Source organism: Macadamia integrifolia, unplaced genomic scaffold, assembly GCF_013358625.1.
Source record: "Macadamia integrifolia cultivar HAES 741 unplaced genomic scaffold, SCU_Mint_v3 scaffold660, whole genome shotgun sequence".
In the NCBI taxonomy this organism is placed as follows: Eukaryota; Viridiplantae; Streptophyta; class Magnoliopsida; order Proteales; family Proteaceae; genus Macadamia; species Macadamia integrifolia.
Genome location: NW_024870507.1, coordinates 18,707 through 28,059, shown reverse-complemented (window position 1 = coordinate 28,059; position 9,353 = coordinate 18,707).

Sequence of the window (9,353 nt, the reverse complement as noted above, 5' to 3'; positions counted from 1 at the left end):
TCGAAAAGATAGACTTCATAGAAAAGGGATTGAGCAATCTCCACCAATCTTCACCCCTCAGAAAGTTTGGCTTCCAAGAGCATGAGATTGACTAGCTAGTATTTGGGAAGAAGTGGACACCTATCCAGAAGAACCGTTACGCCAAGAAAGAAGTAGCAGCAACTTTCTCAGAAGGAGAAGAAGGCCCTTTGCCACACCTCCTCATCCATCAGGCCACTAAACCACTCCTAAACTGGACAAGCATTGGAGAAAACTTCAAGATTGCTCATGCTATTGAGTTAACCAACCTGAATACCCCTGGCAAAAGCATCAAGCCAATTGTCATGTCTGTAGTCGAATCTGTTGTTTATGATTTCGTGTCGGTCTCCCCTCTTGAGGAGAGTCCAAAGTCCTTGTATGTCGATCCTATTACTCCTTTTTCATGAATGAAATTCTGATTTCGAGTATGACTTTCCTTCTTTTTTTGATGATGATCTTAATAAATATCAAGAATTAATAAAACAATGCAAACCAAAGAAAGCCCAACCCATCTGTGAGGTTTCTCGGGTTATTAATCTAGGAACCAACCAATGCCTTTGAGAGGTAAAAATTGGCACTACCCTTGATACGAAGAAGTAGAACAGATGATTAGTCTTCTAAAGGAATTCGCCAAGGTCTTTGCTTGGTCTTATGAGGATATGCCTAGTATCGATCCCAACATCGTGCAGCATCGATTGTCGACTTACCCTAGGGTAAAGCTAGTAAAGCAGAAGCTCCAAAGAATACAGCCAGAAAGGAGTGAGAAGATTAGAGAAGAGGTTGTGAAGCAATGAAATTCATGGTTTCTACAAGTGGTAAAGTACCCACAATGGTTGGCCAACATTGTACTAGTACCGAAGAAAGATAGCTAAGTACGAATGTGTGTGGACTTCCAAGATCTTAACAAAGTGAGCCCCAAAGATGACTTCCCATTACCTCACATTGATGTATTGGTGGATAATATGACAGGGCATGCTTTGTTATCATTAATGGATGGATTCTTAGGATACAACCAAATAAGCATGCACCCAGAGGATCATGAGAAGACAACCTTCACCACTACGTAATGCCTTTTGGGCTAAAGAACATTAGGGCAACTTATCAAAGAGCAGTCATTACCATATTGCATGACAAAGATGTGGAAGTCTATATGGATGACATGATAGTAAAGTCAAAAGATCGGCAAGGGTATATTCCTGCTCTAAGTCATTTCTTTGAAAGAATCAAGAAGTATCAGCTACAGTTGAACCCTCAGAAGTGTGTATTTGGGGCAATAGCAGGAAAGTTGTTAGGGTTATTGGTGAGTGAGAGAGGCATAGAAGTTGACCTTATCAAGATCAAGGCAATTCAAGAAATGCCCACACCTCGGATCGTGATGCAATCCAGTATATTAGCAGATTCATAGCTCAGTTGACTACAATATGTGAACCAATTTTCAAGCTACTGAAGAAGGATCAGCCCATGGAATGGAATGACCAATGCCAATAAGCTTTTGACAAGATTGAGGGATACCTTATGAACCCATCAGTATTGACACTGCCGATGGAAGGAGAACCACTTCTCTTGTACTTACCTGTGGGAGAACATTCCATGGGCTCTTTGCTAGCATAGAAGAAGATAAAAGAAGGGGTAGAGCATGCCATATATTACCTCAGCAAGAAGTTCCTAGAATATGAGACACGGTACACATCGTTGGGAAGAACCTGTGCTGCGTTGATTTGGGCAACAAAAATGATGCAACACTATATGGTTTCCTATCAAGTGCTCTTGATCTCAAGGATGGATCCCATCAAATACTTCTTCGAGAAACCATCCTTGACAAGAAGGATGGCCCGTTAGTTGCTTTTACTATCAGAATTTTACATCACCTATGTTACTCAGAAATCTATCAAGGGGCATGCCATAGCCAATCATTTGGCTGCCCACCCCACAGAAGATGGAAGATCCTTGGATGATGCCTTTCCCGACGAAGGAATCATAGCGATAGATGAAGAAGACACAATTAATGAATGGTAGTTATTCTTTGATGGAGTAGCCAATCAAAAGGGATGTGGTGCAAAAATATTGCTTGTCACTCCTAACGATCTTTATTTGCCTTTATCATTCCACCTTGATTTTCCTTGTACCAACAACATTGCTGAATATGAAGCTTGTGCCTTAGGACTAAAAACGGCCCTGACCATTGGGGTTAAAATGATCAAGGTGTATGGAGATTCATCCATTGTCATTTTTCAGACGCAAGGAAAGTGGAAAACCAGAGATGAAAAGCTGAAGCCATATTAAGAACATCTTGAAGAAGTAATTGAACACTTTAAGAAGATCTCGTTCGAATACTTCCAAAGAGGAACAATAGGTTTGCTGATGTCCTTGCAACCTTGGCTTCCATGGTAGAATGCAACCCTATGCCTAGGGTCCGACCATTCTTGCTAGAACAAAGAAATAGGCCCATTTATCAGAATTTGGTGAATTCTCTCACTTTGGATGGTCGGTCTTGGTTCACTCACATAGTGGATTTCATCAGAGAAAGGAAGTACCCGATTGTAGCAACTGATAGAGAAAGGAAGTTTCTGGGAAGACATGTCACCCAGTTTATTCTTTAAGAGGATTTATTATACAAGAGATCCTATAACGGAATACAGTTGTTGTGTGTGGATGAAGAACAAGCTACAACCATCATGGAGGAAATTCATCAAGGTCTTTGTGGGGCCCATATGAATGCCAAGATGTTATCTAAGAAGATCCTCAGGTTGGGATAGGCCACAATGGAAGCAGATTATTTGGACTTTGTCAAAAAATACCACAAGTGTCAGATATTTGCTAACATCATACATATCCCGCCAATCGAGCTACATTTGCTCAGTTCACCTTGGCCATTCTCCACTTGGGGTATTGACATCCTTGGAAAGATCAACCCCAAAGAATCCAATGGTCACGAGTTCATCTTGGTAGCCATTGATTATTTCACCAAGTGGATAGAAGCTCAATCCTATGCGGTCCTCACATCTGCTAAGGTGGAAAAATTCATCCAAGAGAATATCATTTCCTGATATAGAGTACCTCAAGATTTGATATCAGATCAGGGATCCCATTTCTGGGGTAAGATTGACAAAATTTGCAAAAAGTTCAGTATCAGAAGGCTTCAATCTACCACTTACAGGCCACAGACCAATGGGGCAGTGGAAACAGCTAACAAGAACATCAAATTCATCCTATAAAAAATGGTAGAAACGCACAAGGATTGGGATGATAAGTTACCCCTTGCCTTGTGGGCATATCGGACTTCTGTACGATCCTTGATAGGGGCAACACCTTTCTCTTTGGTATATGGGGTGGAGGCGATTTTACCCGTGGAAATCCTGGTACCATCCCTAAGGATACTTCTTGATAGTCAGCAACCTAAAGGAGAGTGAGTGAAGGCTAGACATGACGAGCTCAATTTTCTCAAAGAAAGGCATATGAAAGCCATGGATAATCTGAAAAAGTATCAAATGAGAATGGGTAGGGCCTTTAACAAAAATGTGAAGCCTGCCATATAGAGGTGGGAAAACTTGTTCTTCGAGAATAAAGAGCCTCGATTCATGATCCAAGAGGGAAATTCAAGCCCAAATGGAGTGGCCCATTCACTGTCAAAGAAATTCTACCAGGCAAAGCTGTGAAACTCATAGACCACAACGGTGAAGAAATACCCGGACTGGTCAACATGGATCAACTCAAGAAATATTATGTCTAAAAGGGTGAAGAGCCTAAACTACGTCAGACCTGATTCCTTTCGAGGGATACATAGGCAACTTGACGTGTGCAAGTGCGGTCTCAACCATCTAAATGCAATAAATTGGTTCCTCAATTAATAACCAAAGTATCTTAAAAGATCATCATAGTTTGTGTCCCCCAAGAATTTCCATTTGGCATAAAAGGCCATTAGGTATCTATCATTCACCTATGGCCCATCCACTCTTATCCAGGATTCTATCTGCTAAAAGAAAATTGCCACCCGGCACCAGTTTATCAAGGTCAGTTACCACCATTGGGTTAGGCAGCACCTTACCCCCTGTTAGGTAGTGGACGTAGCATAAGGAACGTCACCTAACCACAAATAACCTACATGCCTTGAATAATGTTACAGTTAGTATGGACCATGCGATACTTGAACCACCATCGGCCATAAAGCAGGTCTATTTCCAAGTATAGTCCGGGGGTTCACAATACCGGAATCACCATCGGCCACAAAGCGTAACCCATGAGTATATACCTATTCTAGCATACAAGCAATTGAGTATGGGCAGCGCAATATCGGAATTACCATCGGCCACAAAGCATACCCATTTCCAAGTATAGTCCCGGAGTACATGATACCGGAATCATCATCGGCCACAAAGTGTAATCCGTGACTTTATCTAATCTAATGCACATAATCAATACATGAATGCAACATCCACACGACGATCACGATGCCAGAACCACCTCAACCACACTGGATCCTGCCACACATCTCAACATACATAATATATCATAATTTCCAATTTTATATTATAAGAATTCAAGAATATAACATGTCATGATATTCACATATGAAATTAACAATTAAAGAGCATTCATGAATTCTAACACATGTGAGTAATTTCTACAAATGCAAACACTTCACAAAATAAATCAAGCATCCCTCACCTCGGTTATGTTTGACTGAATCGGGTTCCAAGTGTATCAATCAGGTGTTAACTCACTTTTGATCTCATGTACGTGCCCATCTTTGTCCTAGGCACAAAGGTAATCGAATGTTATCGAGGTGTCGAAACATCAGAGGGGTCCCACAAGGGTTACACCCAAAGGGCACAAGCACTGTCAACTTTGACAGTTCTGGGTAGGTCACCAAAAATAGTCGATTTCCACCGCAAATATCAGTGTTATTTCTAGTGGTCCAAATAGAGGTCTCCTAAGGTGGTGGGACCTCACCCGAAACAGACACCGGATCTAGGCCCAGTATTTCCAGTGGGGTTGTTTTTGGTGGGAAAACAGTGGCGGCCCACCTCAGTTGGGGCTTTCCAGCTCGGGCCTGATTGTCGGGATTTGTTCCATGGAGTTTGTTGGGAATCTCCCCGCCTCCATTTTGAGCTAAAAAGTTCCAATTCCACCAGCAGTTTGGGAGATATGACAATCAAACGTTGGAAACCCTAACTAGGCATTTAGTCACAAATGTTGTCAGACCTCAAACACACTGGGGTAGTAAAATGATCATTCCTCGACCCTTGAGAGGTGTCAGGGTCAAGACTCACCTCTCAAACCCAGTGATCGACTTCCCATGTTCCATAGACTAGTTCAAAATGAAGAGAGAGAGTGGTAGGGGAATATGGTACGTACCTCTGGCAATATTCTGGAAAGAAAGCATCACTCCTCTCTTCTCCTTCTTACCTTCCTTCCTTTTCTTCCCTTCTGTCCTCTTCTTTCCCTCTACCATGTTTTGGACAAGTGAGGAGTGACAAATGAACTCAGTCCACTTTTTATAGTAAGTCATGTCCTTAGTGTCTGTTTGGTTGGCCCTTGTTTGGTCTAAGTAGGTTATTCCATAATTTGGGACACATGGGCCCCACCTTCTTAGACTCATAAGGTGTACAAGTCATGGGGAAGGTGTGGGAGAGTGTGCGGGGTCATCCGGGGCTGTTCACAATACAAATGGTGGGGTCCATGGGCATCGAAACCTAACCAGCAGCTCAAAGGGCCACCGAAAATATGCCACCAGATCTAGCCAAGGCTATTTCTGGTGGTAAAGGCAATGTTGTGCCTTGACTGCCTATTGTCCTCACTTGGTCATTCCATGGGTGTTTGCCCTAGGTTATGTGTATGGTCCTTCCAGCAATGTTGGTATGTGTTAGAACTTTGGTAAGGGTGTCAGGTCACTTACCATCTGGGGTCGGAAGGCTTGAATCCTCCCCAATTGGACTGGTAAGAAATACACAAGCAAGTAGGATCATCCTTTCCCTTTCTGTAATGAGCTGTTATAAGCCAAAACCCGGTGGTACTTTTCACTTTCGGTCCGAGGCCTAGTATAACAGTTTAAATTAGATTGGGTTAGCGTACGGGTGCAACATTCCCCCCACCTTCAAGAATTTCCTCCTCAAAATTGAACATACCTAGTAAAACAAACAAACTTGGTGTAGACATCCAATTTTGTCACCCTCCCCTGGCTATGACGACTTATGGATTCTGGATGCGACTCTTCACTTCCAATTAAAAGAGATGTAACTGACTGAGGTAACTCAACCCCAAAACACTTTCTATACACTCGGAAGCTCTAGGAACCCTATGTGGGAGAAGAGAAGGGTCCAATTATGACATCACATATACGAAGGAATCCAGTCCAAAGTGACCGCATGGATGGATAGTATTCAGAAATATGATCGGATCTCTTGCAATCATCCCCGAAAGATAGAATCTTTCTGAAACCATCATATCAGAATCTGAGAATATTCTAAGGAATATTCCCCCCACGGCCCCACCCCATGCCTGGAGCCCTCGCCAGCTGCCCGATGCCCCCACCTTTTGAGTGAGGTGTGGCCCAAACTCCCTACCATCCCCTACTAGTGTACCCTACACCCTAGCACCCCATTGGCTGAAAATTCACCTTTTTCACCCCATTTGCTAAAAAATCCTCTCTTTCACCCCATTGGTCCCAAAAATCTATAAATACCCCCTACCACACTGCAAAAGGCACTTGAGCCCACTTGGTAAGCCCCCTTTGTGGATACACTCCCCTCCTCTCACCCCTCTCTCCTCCCCCTTTGAAGTTCTTCAAACCTTCAAAGTTCTTCAAGCCTTTGAAGTTCTTTAAGCCTTCTAATCCTTCCTAGCCCCTTCCAAGCCTTCCCAGCCTTCCTATGCCTTTGAAGCTCTCCTATACCCCCTCCCTAGCGGAAGCCCTGCAGAAATGCCACCTAAGCCTTAGCCCCGCTATAGCCCCTCCCTAGCAGAAGCTCTATCGGAGTGCCACCTCAGCCTAAGCCCCTACCACCCCTATAGCCCCACCCTAGTGGAAGCTCTACCGAAGTGATACCTCAACCTAAGCCCTCCTATAGCCTCTCCCTAGCGGACGCTCTACTGGAGTGCCTATGAGCACATTTATGTGTGAAATCTTAGGAAGTAAAGCATGCATTTTTACATATTTTTACCAATGTGTTTTTCCTTTTTCTTTATATTTTATTGTCTCTAAAGTCCGGTATTGTTGTTAGTTCACGAATGATTTCTACACCAGCTTCTTTCAGTTCTCGGTGAATATAACCCTTGATCTCGTTGTGGTCGCCACACATAGAATTTTGAGATATACCTTTGAATTTGAACAAAATATTCAGATTTTATCCACAATGATCTTTTGATTTCTATGGTGTAGAACTAAACAGTTCTCGATATCCCAATTTATGTAGATTTTTTCGAGCTGCCACTGTCCTCTGTAGATTGTTGGTTTTTTTTTTTAAATTGTGAAATGTTCCTATTGATTAAGACCCAAACGTTAATCACCAATGGACAAAAATCTATTGAAATATGATCTCAGAGTAACAAAACATAATGTAGTTATAGTACTAGAGCAACAAAATTTAGTGTAGTTACGGACGGTATCACAGTAATAAAATTTATTGTAGTGAAAATTATATCAAGGTCAAATAATACCAGATGTAGATGCTCTATCAAAGCCAGGTATTCACTGTCCTTATTTACAATCATTTAGGTATCCAACTTTCTTATTACAATCATTCAATAAATATGATCACTCCGTTTGCAGCCATTTCCATCCAGCTAGCTACAATGTCACACCCGTGCCCTGACTCGGGCTAATTTGAATTGTTGTGATAGGTCTCGGACCAGAGATCAGAAGCACAATCGGATTTTGGCTCGTGGCAATCCATTTCCAAAGCGGGAGAGATGACCCCACATGTTCGTGCATCGCGTGCCAGTCTAACTAGAGGGGATTCGTACCTTTCGATCCCAGACAATAAGTAACCCGAGTCCTCAAATAAGAATCCTAGCCCGTATCGGTGTTGTCGAAAGGCCTTAAGCATGGCCGAGGGAAATCACCATGCAAGACAAGCCATGGTACAGTGTAATATGCCACCGGATCCACTGGTCCTGAATCCAATGGGCTATTTTTGGTGAGCCTAACAAGTTGCTATCATGGTTTCGATGCCCTTCGATGCCCGTCGATCCCGCCACTCGCATTGTAAATAGTCTCAGATGATCCCAAATCAGCCCCCACATTTTTCTCATGACGTGAATGTATTTTGAACCTAAGTGGTCGGGTCTTCGAGCTCCAAAAGTCACAATAACTCAATCGGTCTGAATAGGGTCCAACCAAACAGACCCTAAAGTCCCATTTAACACTTAACAAAGAAATGAGGATTTTATTTCCTCGTTTCTCTTGTCTCCAATGTAAGGGAGGAGAGAAAGAGAAGAGAAAGGAAGAAGAAGGGGAAGAAGAAGGAAGAAGGATTACCTTGGTGCCAACTGCCACCTAGTTATCGAAATCATTGCCAGAGGTAAGTACACTCCCTTCCACCACTCTCTCTCTCTTCATTTTGACCTAGGTTAGGCTAGGTATAGATATAATCTTGGTGTACAAACCATGTTAAAGTCATAGAATGCGTATTCTACCCTCCTGGTGTTGTTGCCTAGCTCAAACCAAGCCCGATGAACTCCGGCAACAACTACTGCCAAAAGACCAACTAGGGTTTCGATCGTTCGATCATTGTATCTTCCAAATGGCTAGTGAAATTGGGATTTTATTGGCTTAGAATGACACTGGGAACATCCCCTACAAACTTCATGGAACAAATCTCAGTGATCGGGCCAGAGCCGAAAAGCCCCAAAATGGGTGGACTGTTCTGAATCACCATCGAAAACAGCCCACTGGATGCACTGGGCCCACTTCTGGTGGATCACTGAGCCTTAGGAGCTCTCTGTCAATTCCACCAGAAATAGGACTGATATTTTTGGTGAAAATTCCCTGTTTCCGATGGGAGTTTCTGATGACATTACTGTCACTGATGGATTTTGTCTGTACCATTTAGGGGTGATCCATGTGGGTCCCTCCCAATGTTCTTGACATGTATTGATGTTTGGTTCCCTTTGTGTATAGGACAGTGAATCACATGAACCCCGAAGTCAGAATTAAGTTGGTCGATCGGTGATCGTACTTGAACCCTAACACACTTGAACATAAACCTGGTGAGGGATGGACTGTGTTTATTTTTGGAATGTTTATTATTATTAAATTACTCACATGCTTAGAATTCTATGTTTAATTGTAATTACACAAATACGATGATGATATGTTACATTTGTCATTTTACGAT